The following is a 12,212-nucleotide window of genomic DNA, read 5'->3' as shown; positions in this document are numbered from 1 at the left end:
CCTGGCAACCCTACTAACCTCGGCGGAAGGGCCACATATGCCAGACCATAAAACCTGATGCACTGCAAATGAATGGTTTAAGGATAAGATGATGGGGGAGATTTTCAAAGTCACAAAAGGCCTGACAGGCCTCCAAATCAACTTAAACAACATCAACAGCAGGTGAGCGTCCAATGCCCTTTGCAAATCTCCTCTGATATGTCTGGGTTGGCCCTCAGCTCTGTTCAGAGAAACCAGCAGTTACTGTGTAAAGCTTGGCATTCCCCCCCAGTGCTTAAAGTGTCTGTGTAAGAGGGTTGCTAAGGGGCAATGGGCCCAGCAACAAAAGATAAGACAAATTAAAAACTGGGCCCAAGTGCTGAGGAGCACACTTGAGGCACTGTCTTACCAAAGCCACAGCTCCTAGATGATGATAGACGTCCCCAGACTTTGAGCACTGGTTTGTCCAAACTCAGTCTGAAGTCAGGAGCAACTGTAGCTGGGGAGGTGAAGAGGGATTCAATATTTCCAAAGTCCTTCCTCGGCCCTGTGCATTTTCAGCCCCAGGCAGAGATTGCTTTAGGCAAAAAGATCCAACCCAACTCACTCTCTTTCCCTTGCCTCTTGTGTTTGCTGGCAGCTGCAGGGATTGTACTTGGCAACTGAGCAAGCTGTGCATCCGGGGAGAGACAGGCATGATGGCGAGGCTACCATGTATAGATTTTTTTAATGGAGCAGAAAGCTGTACTCATGCCGTGCTGAACAGTGTTGTCAATGCCTTTGTCCTTCGTCTTCCCTTCTCCTTTTGAGGTCTGTGGTGTAATTTCTAGCTGAAGGAGATGTACACACGCTAGGTCTGATGGAGTTAGCATGGTTATGTCTACTTGAGCTGGAATCTATCTCTGCAGTGGGTCTGTTTCTCTTCCCTCCTTGACATGTCCCCTGGATTTAGATCGGAAGGTATAGAGGCAGGGGCTGGGGCGATACATGTTTCATGACGTGACCTTCACACTTAGGTGCTTTAAAATAAACAGTCGTTGGAATTTTATTCTGTGTGCTATATAATCTGAAGTGTAAAAACAGCTCAGCCTATTTTGGGTCTGACCCAGCCACGTAGGCGGAGAACCTGCCAAAGGACCGGAAACAAAGGGCAAAGACAAACAGCCAGGAATGGAGGTGGCAGTAGCCTCGTGTTGGGTCTGGCCCGATTAGCATCTTTATTAGTAATCTGGAATGGGGAAGTTAATGATGCTCATGGATGATACCAACCCAGGAAGAGATGCAAATTCCACTAAGCTAGGCTGTTCTCAGAGGTGGCAGATGACAGAGTAAAGAGCAATGATCTCAAGCTGTAGTGAGGGAGGTCTAGGTTGGATATTAGAAAAAGCTATTTCACTAGGAGGATGGCGATGCACTGGAATGAGTTATCTAGGGAGGAGCTGGAATCTCCATCCGTGAAATTTTTAAATCCCAGCTGGGATGATTTAGCTGGACTTGGTCCTGCTTTGGGCAGGGCATTGGACTAGACAATCTCTTGAGGTCTCTTCCAGCCCTAATCTTCTATGATGTTTATGTAGCCTACTGCTCACTGGTATGCCCAAGGGTTCCTCCTGCTTCATGAACATGAACCAATTAAGGGCCTGATCATGCTCCCATGAGCTGGGGCTGGATGGAACTTCTATGCATGGCTCTTGCCCTCCCATGTAGCAGGGGCTTAGCTGCCTCCATAGTAGCATTCTGTTCCTCTGGTCTGTACAGAGGGCTCTCTGCAGTGTTGGGGTGCATGCAAGTAGGTGGGGAATGCATCCTTCCCCTCACAGCACTGCTGAACTCAGAGCCCCAGGGTAACTCCCCCGCCTGTGATGGGATTTCCCTTTAAGAGAAGTTCCAAGGGAAGCCCTAGGAATAGTGTGGCTCTGCTCCAGCCAAACTGCTTAAGAGCTGCTGCAGAGGCACAAAACCAACCTCCCTAGAGGCATCTCCAAGCTTGCCTGTATCAACATTCTCTGGCATCTAAGCAGATCCTGGGGAGTAAGCAGGGTTTGTGGTGCAGCCCCTGAGACTGCTGGATGGAGGCACAGGGAGACTGGGTGTCAGATTTCTGTAAAGCCCCTAGCATCTTTTGGATACTGAGACCTGAAGCCAGCAGAGCATTTAAGCAGGTGCATTCAGCATAACCCTCAGCATGTAAGTAGCCCTATATAAATGAAGGCATACAGCTTGTGCTTAACAAAATGGTTCTCACACTGCGGGGTATGCCCCGGGGGGCAGGATGAAGCAGTGATTGAGGGGAATGGCAGGGCCCAGACCAGCTACAGGGGGACAGGGAGGAAGGACCACCCATGCCCACTCTAGCTCCAACTCTGCTCCTGCACACAGTCCCTCCCCTGGTCCCAGCTCCAGATGCAGCTCTGGTCCCAGCTCTGACCTCAGCCCCTGGCCATGGCCCCCAGCTCCTGGCCCCAAATGTGGCCCCAGCTACAATAAGGCCCTGGTCCCAACTGCGCCACAGTGTTCCTGGCCACAGCTCCGCTCCTGGTATGACACCCCAATAGGCAGCACAGTGATGTAATCAGGATGTTTTGTACAAAGTACATATAATGAGTTGTCATTCTGAAAGTCATGATCTGCTAAACATGAATATCTCATTGGATTGTGTGTGTTATTGTGTGTGAAGTTACAAAGTTTGGCCGCTTATGTGTTACTGACACGTGTGGTGAGGTTCAAAGCACCCACAAGCAGCCTTTCAGGTACAACAGTCAAAAAGCCAAACAGTGTTGGCTGCTTATGCAAAACACACACCCAGATTACACAACAGAAACCTTTCAGAGCCAGCATTACACAATGGGAACTGTTTGACCCAGGTCACAGCAAAAGAGTTTTCCAGCAAGTGGGAAGAAGATATAAAAGGGAGACAGTGACATCATAGGGGTACCCTACAACAACACACCTGGAAACACTTGAGGAATAAAGACTGAACTGTGGGAAATGATGGTTCCAGGCTGGAAGGATTTGTAGCCAGTATAAGAAAACCAGGGCAACTTGTGCCGTAAGAATCTGCCAGCCTGTTTATCACTCAGGGTGAGAATTTTCTAAGGTATATCTGGTGTGCTAAGATCAGTTCGTGGGTTTTGTTTATTTACTAAGGATATCTGTTTTGTTTGCTCTCCTGTATTATCACTTAACACTTACCTTTGGTAGTTAATAAGGGTATTTCTTGTTTATGTCAAAACCCAGTTTGTGCCATTCATATCTGGGGGGAGGAGAGACGAAAAGCTGTGCATACTTCTCTCCACATTGAAGAAGAGGGTGAATTCTTATGAGCTCGTGCAGCTCTCTATACAGTGCAGACATTATTATTATTATGGGTTTGCACTCCAGATAGTGTGTGCACCAGAGTATTGGGCACATCTTCAAGCTGAACCCTCTCACACAGATCTGATTGCAGTCTGTGTCTACAGCTGGGTGTGGTCTTGCCTAGCTTTGTGCTGGAAAAGGACTTGAGGTCCTGGCACAGCAATCCAATGCAAGGAAAACCCAGTTTAGTAGTGCCAGTAGGCTCAGTTAGACCCTAATATATCTGGTGGCACCCCTGACAGTCAATCCGCCACACCGAGTTCCTGCTCCCCACTGAGGCTCCCTGGGAGGCATGGACCAGATAAGTGGGGGCTATGAACAAAAAAGTTTGGGCACTGCTGGCTTAACATTATACTTATACTGCACTGGCTCATGGCCTCTCTGTCTCTCAATACATAATACACAAAAATCCTTACACACTCTTCCTCTCCCTTGTGAGGTGAGTCAGTATCATCCCCATTTTACAGATAGGAAAAGGGAGGCACATAGACATTTTTAATGACTTGCCTAAGATCACATAGAAAGTCAGTGATAGAGATGGGACTTGGATCTGCATCTTCTGCTTGTTAGTCTCATGCTAAAGCCACATAAGATCCCTCTACGTAGATGTACAAAGGTTAGAAAAATAGTAAAGTAAGTGCAGCTCAACACTTAAAATGAATGCTTAATTGAAAAGTCTCAGAGGGGTAGCAGTGTTAGTATCTACAAGAAGACTTTCCCTCCTATGCAAGTAGGGAAAGCGCTCCCATCACTGTAATTAAACCACTTCCCAGAGAGGTGGTATTTCTACCAATGGGAGATGTTCCTCTATTGACCTACTGCTGTTTACACAGGAGGTTAAGGTTGATATAACTACATTGCTCAGTGCTGTGCAGTGACATTATTTTACCAACATAGTAGTGTACTCTAGGCTTCATTTGGGAAAGTGTTTTTATTATGCCTGGGGATAATAACCCTAAACCCCTCTCAACAGGAGGAAGAGCTGGGATCAGGAATGATGGTCAGGGGAGAGAGAGGGCAGCAAATAATACAGGTGTTTGCAATGTGTGTAACAAAGGCCAATGCAGTTTGATGATGCATACTCCACAGTTGAATGCCCCTGGCAGAGATGAGAATGTGGCTCTGGTGCCACTATATCTGGGTTACCACATTGAATTCTAGGCTTGCTGTTAGCAGACGGAGCTTGACAGAGTCCAGGAAAGAGCAATGAAAATGACAGAGGGTAGAAGGGAAAAGCCCCTGGCAGGAGATTAAAGGAGCAAGACAGGAGGTGGCAAATATCAGAAGGGTGTATTTCGCAAAGCAGAAGAGGGGTTGTTCTGGGTGACAAACAAGGAGGTATGTAGAAGGGACGAGATGGATATAACAGTGAGTTAGGTTTGGCTGAATATGAGGAAACATTTCACTGAGCAGCAATGCTACTTCTCTTGCACTGGGAGATCATCTCCTCGGGTGTGAGTTCCATCCGTCGGATGTTCAGCGCTAGATCGGACACATGCTACAGAACAGCTACTACAGAAGGACCTGGCTCCTGGAGATGGGCAGAGTGAGCTAAGGCAGCTCCCCTCTGTCTCCAGATTCTGCAATTCCAGTCTCACAATTTAGTCAGTGTTTCCCTTCACCTGGGGAAGCTGCCTGATACCCTCACAGATTAACCCTTCTTGGGCAGGGTGTGATTTCACACTAGAATGCTGGGCCAGCCTGACAAAGGGCACCCCCATTGGACAATGCTGACTCTTTACCAAACTGGGCACAGGGGGCATGGGGCAGGTAGCATGAAAGGGAGATTCATAGCAGTGTCTCAGAGTGCCTGGCTCGGAGGCTCCTCTCCCCAAGGAGCACTGAAGCTTGAACATAAGGAGGGGACAGGGATGGACAAAGCCCTGAGGTGGCTGTGGGACTACCGTGTCCAAAGCAGGGACTGTGCTGAACAGAATGAGGATCCCAAACTGGAGCTGCAGTAACCTACTCACCCTCCTGTAGCCTGTTTACTCCCTGTCTCTGGTGGAGAAGCAGGGAATCAAAATGAGGAGCATTTTGCTTCCAAACGCTCTGTAAATCTGCCAGCTATTTTCATGGCACTGGAAACTTTTGCTAGATAAATATATCAACACTCTTCTGCTGTCAAGTTGGGAAGTAGCCATCCATTATCCTCTTGAGACAGTGGCTTTTCCGGTGAGACTCTCAGACAGAGCCTCACACCAGTCTCTACAATTATCCATATTATTTACATAGCATCCTTGCTTTCCCTTCGGGTCCCTTGGGGGTAGGGGGAGAAGTTTCTGGTAGTAGATGCTATGCTAATTCAGACAAAATCTAGTTTTTGAAAGCTCAGCAAGCAGCTTCGTAAAGGGGGGCTGAGTAGCACGGTGGGGGTGGGTATGAAACCAGCAACAGCCTAGGAAAATGAATTACAAGCTAGGGACTGGTCAGAACTCCAAACTCACAGCTCCTTTCCCACAGACATTGCTCAAGAGCTGATAGGCTCTTGCCAACCTACGCTGAAAAGGGGTTTACATGCATACAAGAAGAAGGTTCAATATTGGCACAATGAACCAATCTGACTAATTGCCTCTTCTGTTCTATTCAGCTTCTTCTAAATCTTCCAAGCATCTTCCCATGATGCCATGAGCGACATGACGAGCATCTATCATGCATGGTTTGACTATTAGTTCTCTTTGCCACAATAGTCTAATTACTAATCCCCAAACTTTAGCAGAGGGCTGAGTTGTAAGGGAAAGTCCATAGTGACCTTACCTTTGTGGCCACCTCCGATTTACAGTCCCATCTGAAGTTGCTCTGCAATTTCTCTGAAATATATGGGGTCAAAATCTTTTGCTAAATCCTTACCAGCATTTCCCTCCCAGAAACAACTATTTGCTAATCCTGCCCCAGTTACTACTGCGTGGTCAAAGCAGGAAAGTACCCTGGCTAAGAAAAGTCCAGGCATGCTGCTTACCTGAGTGATGAAGAGTGTCTCAGCCACTAAGTGGGAGAGAAGGTAGCTGAAGTAAACCTGATCCGTGCATGATGTTGCTTAGGAAGAGCCTTTCGCCTGGAATGACTCCAGCCTCTTCCTTTTAGGATGGAGTCTTGAGCTGCTTTGCTTGGAAGCCTCAGTCAGAGACAACACCAGGTAGAGCACTGGGGACCACTCCTCAGCGCAGCCGGAGACAGCACTGGCAATGTGCATCAGCATAGCCAGACACACACTGGAGATGTGCATCAGCGCAGCCCTCTAGCTGCAGCAAAACCCTACTTCACATTTGTGTCAAGCGAGCCCAGCATTCACTCACTCTCTAGCACTCCAGCTGCGGTGTGATCAGCTGCAAACGTTCCCTAAGGACAGCTGCACGTTGCCTGATTACGGCTCCCTCCCAAGATGTTTGTCCAGCTAATTCGGCTAAGGACTCAGAATGGAAAAGGCAGCATTTCTCTTTCTTTTCACTGCCTTTCCCTTGGCACTGCAACTCCCTCTGCAGCTCCCACAAACACCCTGGGAAGGAAAGACATACAGCTGCACAGCAGAATTTCAAGATCTGTGTCCCTCTTCGCTGGTGTTAAAAGTCAGAGGTCCAGCCCTGGTACCATAATTCACCAAGACAGCCAGTGTGCTCTCTGCCCCAGTGAGATGGGGCTGGCTCAGCCCACCTGGGAATTCTAGAGCCAGAATTTGGCTGATTATCTTTGTGGGATGGTAAAGCTGAGCTTCTCCTTTATGTGGGATTTCTTTCTTATAGCACAGAGTTTGTATAGAATAAAACTAAAGGGCCTGACTCAGATCTCACTCACTAGAGTCACACCAGTATAAAACGTGTGCGAGTTCAATGGAGTTAATCCCAATCTACCCCAGCATGAAGTGAGATTAGAGCCAAACCCCAGCAGCCCACCTGTTCCTATAATCCCCATCCACTCTCAACCTGCACGCCAAAGGGCTCATGCAGATCCCCAAATCTTTCACTATTGCTCCTCAAACAGCTTCCTGGGCCTTCCCCAAACCATTTCCCTGCTGCTACCCTCTCACTGCACCCCTGCTGTGACCACAACTGGCTCCAACCACCTCAAGTCTTGCCTATACTATGCCCCAGCATCACCCTGAACAGCTTCCATGCTGTACTCCAACCTTTCCCTGACATGACCACAGCAGCCGTGGATCACTGCCACACCCATTTCACCTCCCGCACACCGTGGCCTCCACCACTCCCAAGGGTTCTAAGGCCATTACCCCAAGTCTTCTCAAACCCTCACTGTGCTCCTAGGCCCCATTCCTAGCAGCCCACAACCATGCCCCCCACATTCCTACATGGTTTTAACAGCATGATCCCCTCCCCAGAAGCTGTCTGCCTAAAGCTATCCTCCAACATGCTCAAGAATATTCAGTTGTCACAGGCAGTGCTAATAGGAGAGTCTATAAAGCCTCATTTTTAGGGTTGCCAGGTGTCCGGTATTGAACCGGACAGTCTGATCTTTGCGCCTTTTGTCCGGTAAAGAAATTGAGAAAATATCGGACATATAAAATGTCCAGTATTTTCTACTTTTCTTGGCTCATTGCCCAACAGACATGTGGACGGGGTGGGAGGAGTAGCAGGGGAGCGGCCCAGCAATTAAAAGGGCTGCAACTGCATTTCAGTGGCCCGATGCTTTTTTTGTTTGTTTTTTTTTGCTCAACAAAATTTTCCCAGCGCTTTTTTGGGGGAGGTCTGGTATTTTTTGTGAAACCATCTGGCAACCCTACTCATTTTGGGTGCTTCAGCCAATCTCCAGTTGTCAGAAATGAGAATGAGAGCTGACATAGGGGGGCAGATTTTGTCCCACGTGTGCCTACTGCTCTGAAGCATCTGGAATTACCTTCTGTCAGAGACAGGGTACTGGGCCTTGAGTCTGATTCAGCCTGGCAATTCCTGTGCTCAAAGCATCCCAGTGCCATTCTGCATCCCCACATGCTCACATTGGTTCTATTCTACCCTCAAAAGCCAAGCTCCCCTTAACCCACATCTCCAATATGGCCAGTATGCCAAATGCCATGGGCCTAGCCAGGCTAAAGCTGTCACTTCTTAGCAGAATTTTTGTTTCTCATAAATGGTAGGAGGAAGGTCTGGTCTAATCTCTATCACCACATGATTTCTGCTTTCACTGTACTCCACGAGCAGCCAGCAGGTTATTTCTGATGGCCCAGCTCCCAAGTGCCACCAGAGTTCTGACTGGGAGAATGAAATAAAGAGGTAGAATCTTTCCTGCTTTTGTAGACTTGTTTCTGGCTATGTCTACATGGCAATTAGACACCCGCTGCTGCCCAGACCAGCTCACTTGGGCTTTTGGGGCTATGGGGCTATTGAACTGCAGGGTAGCTGTTCAGGACCAGGCTACAGCCCAGGGTCTAGGATCCTGTGATGCAGCCTGAGCCCAAATGTCTACACCGCAACTAAACAGCCCCTTAGTCCAAGCCCTTTAGCTTGAGTCAGCTGGCACAGGTCAGCTGCAGGTGTCTAATTGCAGTTTAGACAAACCCTGTCTTTCTAGCTACAGCTGTGAGATCATTCAGGCCCATATGCAGGAATTTCTGGGTGTGGTGTGTGTGCTTTTTTGTAAATGTGGGCTGCCATTTTTTTAAATATAAAGGAGTTCACAGCCCAGTCCTGCCTCTGGCCTCGCTCCTGGGGTCTCACTCCTAGAGAAGCAAGGAGAGAGGGGAGATCTTCCCCAGCCTTCCCTGGCTGGCCAGAGCACAGGGAAGGGAGGCTCAGGGAGCGTGCTGCCTCAGCTTTCCCCATCCTGGCTGGAATTGGCCCCAGCCTCACGCTTACTTGGGGGACAATGGAGGGGGGAGATACATTCACACACCCCTGCATATGGGTCTGTCATTTAACAAGAACAGAGGGAGGTGAGCCATTGGATTGGGCTAGATAACAAGAGGAACACAGTCCTTGGATTCCCCGTCTGTGATTTCAGCATCTGATACAGGAGTCCAACTCTGACTGACTGAGTTCACTGAAGGCCTGACTGCTCATCTCCTCCATCAGCAATAGAAAGTGTGTGAGCCAGGACAGGCACAGTCCTAGTGCACATACATGTCATAAGCACATAGTTATCTTCCAGGGAATCTCACCCTGAATTAAGAGTTGCTACTAACAACAAAGCAGCACTCTCATATGGACTGGTTCCCCATGCCCAAACCCCACCCAGCACCAGGCAGCATCAGTAGATGATCCTTAAGAATCCTTAAGAGCCCAAGATGGGCTCAAAGCAAAACCCTATATACAAGGACCCCGGATCCAAATTCAGAATTGGTGTCTCCAACCTATTGCTGGCTGAACGAAAACACAGGGTAATAATAAAAGAAAGAGAAGATGATGGGATTTTTCTTTTGCAGCACTAGGAACAATGAAATTTGGTGGCAAATGCATTAGCTAGGTGAAAGTCCTAGATAAAAACCCTGACTACACTCGTTACCAGGAGCAGCTGGAATCTATGGGCAGAGTTTCAGCAGGCACATGGCTGGGAGATAGGTTGCCTACACGCCTGTTGTTTGCCTTGGTTATCAAACCACATGCGGAAGGTTCAGGCAGTATGTGCTGATTAAAGGTAAACAAAGAGGACTTGTACTGGACAAAGCCTTGTTACACTAGGGCAAACCATTGGCTTATACAGTGAGACCTTGGGAAGAGCTTTGGCAAACGTGTTCCAGCCTCAGGAAGTTTAAAGGACTCGGGGGGGTTGACAGAAAGTCACCATAAAAATGAGCTCTTACTGTGTGTCTCAGCAAAAACCCACTGCCCAAATCACAGGAGAGCCCCAAAGAAAAGGTCGCCAGTCAGACAAAATATCTTGATACATGGCTTGCTAATTCCCTTCAAACCAGTTTGAATTTACGTTATGATAAGATGCTGAAATGCATGCCAAAAAGGACTAGAAGGCAGGGTGGATGGGTAATCAAAACAGTAACATTACCAAAGTATAATCATCTTTGCCACGGCAGCCCCATCAAAATCCCCACAAGCTGCTTTTGTCAATTCAGTGGAGCCGCTCTGCCCTTCATATGGGCCACACACAATCGCCGGATTAAAATGCAGGCGTTGTAATTACCCAGACAGGGTGAGGATTAGCCCTCCCAAGTTTGTACAGATACCACTTAATAGTAGAGCTGCTGCTCTATGTCCTGTGGATTGACGATGATAAGATGACATTAGCAGCCTGAATTAAAGTCTGTCTGACCCAGGATGTCTCTTTGGTAGAGTCGTGTGTGTGAGAGTGGGCATAAAAACAGCTTAGCACCATCATTATCTGATAACTTTCATGAATTCAGGCTAGGGTGCAGCTTTAAGAGAAAAGCACATAAACTGGTCTTAGAGCTGCCCTCACGTGGCTACATGCAGAAGGACTGGATGACCTAATAAATGTCAAGAAAAAAAAATGAACTACAAGTCAAACATTGTACATGCGAGTAACAAAGAGCTGCAATTCAAAAAGGACTGAAGCAATAATGTGCAAAATCTCTTGCTCTGCTGAGTCTCACTGTGGATATTTATATGTCTAATGGGATGAATGAAACGGACCCATTAGAAAAAGTATAGAAATAAGTGGTCTCCTGATCTCAGTTTGAGTGGCAAGGAGACCTCTGGCAAGGACACATGCAGTCAGAAGAAATGAGATTTTGCTATATTATATTCCCGATGACATATGACATTGTACAAATTATGCCATTCAAACAATGCCTCTTTTTATGAAAAAAACCCCCACCTTACTATGACAAACTACATGAGTAAAAAGCCATGTTCCTGTTCTGAAGTTACTCTGCATTGGAAGGAGATGATAATGTTTTGTCAGACATTAGAAGCACCCTTGCTAATAAGTACTGTGTTTGACATTCTACATTTAACAACAAACATAGTAACAAATATGCCAAGACAAATTTGATGCCATTGCATTATTAGCAACCAAAAAAATGGATAATTTTAAGCGAGAAGTCTGAACTTGCAGCAAACAGTAACACGTGGATAATCCAGTTCAAGAATTTAGCGTCAGTAAGAAAAAACACTGTACAGACCTCAAAATAATTGGAAGGCCTTTAAGATGAAGAATCTGTTGCAAGATGTCCTCAAGGGAGTAGATTGTGCTACGAAAGAAAAAAAAATAAAAGGAAGAGGAATGATAAACTCAAGAGGATGGAAGTTCTTTTGGGAAAAGCAAAAATAACTGTAAAACTCCAGACTCAGGCACCTGCATTTAACTGAGCCCAGATGCTGCCCTCACATCAGAAAGGGCTTGACTTGCAGCAGAGCTCAGCATTTACTTAGGCAGCAAAATAAGCAGCCAGATTTTATGTATACTGTAGAAGATTTACCTGGCATTGCTCAGATCCTTAACTCAAATAAGTTTTGTTTTTCTTCTTTAAGTCATTGTTCTGGGGTAGGGCTGTGGATGAGGAGTTCAGTATGCTGGCTCCTCCAGAGATAGAGAGGACAACCACAGCACTCTCTCACTGAAGCAGTTTGGGGCCTGGTGAGAAGCACCTGTCCATGGTCACTGCAGCGGGCACAGCTGGGGGAGGGGTGCATGTCCCCCAGCTGGGGGACAGACACAAGCAAAAAGACACACACTCTGAAATATTATATAGTAGATAGCTGTCCCTTTCTCCACCTCTGCCCCCTGCTGGCCCAATGGTATTATAGCTGTTCCAATATTCATCTCTGGCCCCTGCAACCCCCTGCAATCCTTCTACAGTATAACTGTTCCTCTTACCAGGCCCCTCCCTTTCTATTTTAAGAAAAGCAATCGAATTCCAGGCATATCCCATTGTCCTGGCACAATCAAACCCTTACCTTGCTTTTAAGTTATGATAAGAGGTGTTCCTAGCTCTTATTGTTTAGGAGGAGTTT

At 47.2% G+C, this 12,212-nt stretch overlaps 1 protein-coding gene across 2 annotated transcripts in view; it reads right to left on the bottom strand.

Annotated features, from left to right (window-relative positions):
• The window catches only part of SYNDIG1L (synapse differentiation inducing 1 like), a 38,470-nt gene extending 26,465 nt beyond the window's left edge, over positions 1–12,005 (bottom strand). Inside the window, exon 1 of one of the 2 annotated variants that reach the window (XM_006117743.5) lies at positions 11,381–12,005. The gene's annotated coding sequence lies outside the window, so the exon portion shown is untranslated. Of the gene's footprint in view, positions 1–6,295; positions 7,186–11,380 lie in introns of those variants that run through there. The other variant, XM_006117742.5, reaches the window with a different exon arrangement.
• Between the last annotated feature and the right edge of the window lie 207 nt (positions 12,006–12,212).

This window comes from Pelodiscus sinensis, chromosome 5 (genome assembly GCF_052426305.1).
Source record: "Pelodiscus sinensis isolate ZL-2025 chromosome 5, ASM5242630v1, whole genome shotgun sequence".
NCBI classification, from domain to species: domain Eukaryota; kingdom Metazoa; phylum Chordata; order Testudines; family Trionychidae; genus Pelodiscus; species Pelodiscus sinensis.
The sequence above is the reverse complement of the archived record's forward strand: the minus strand, read 5'-3'. Positions and strand labels throughout refer to the sequence as shown.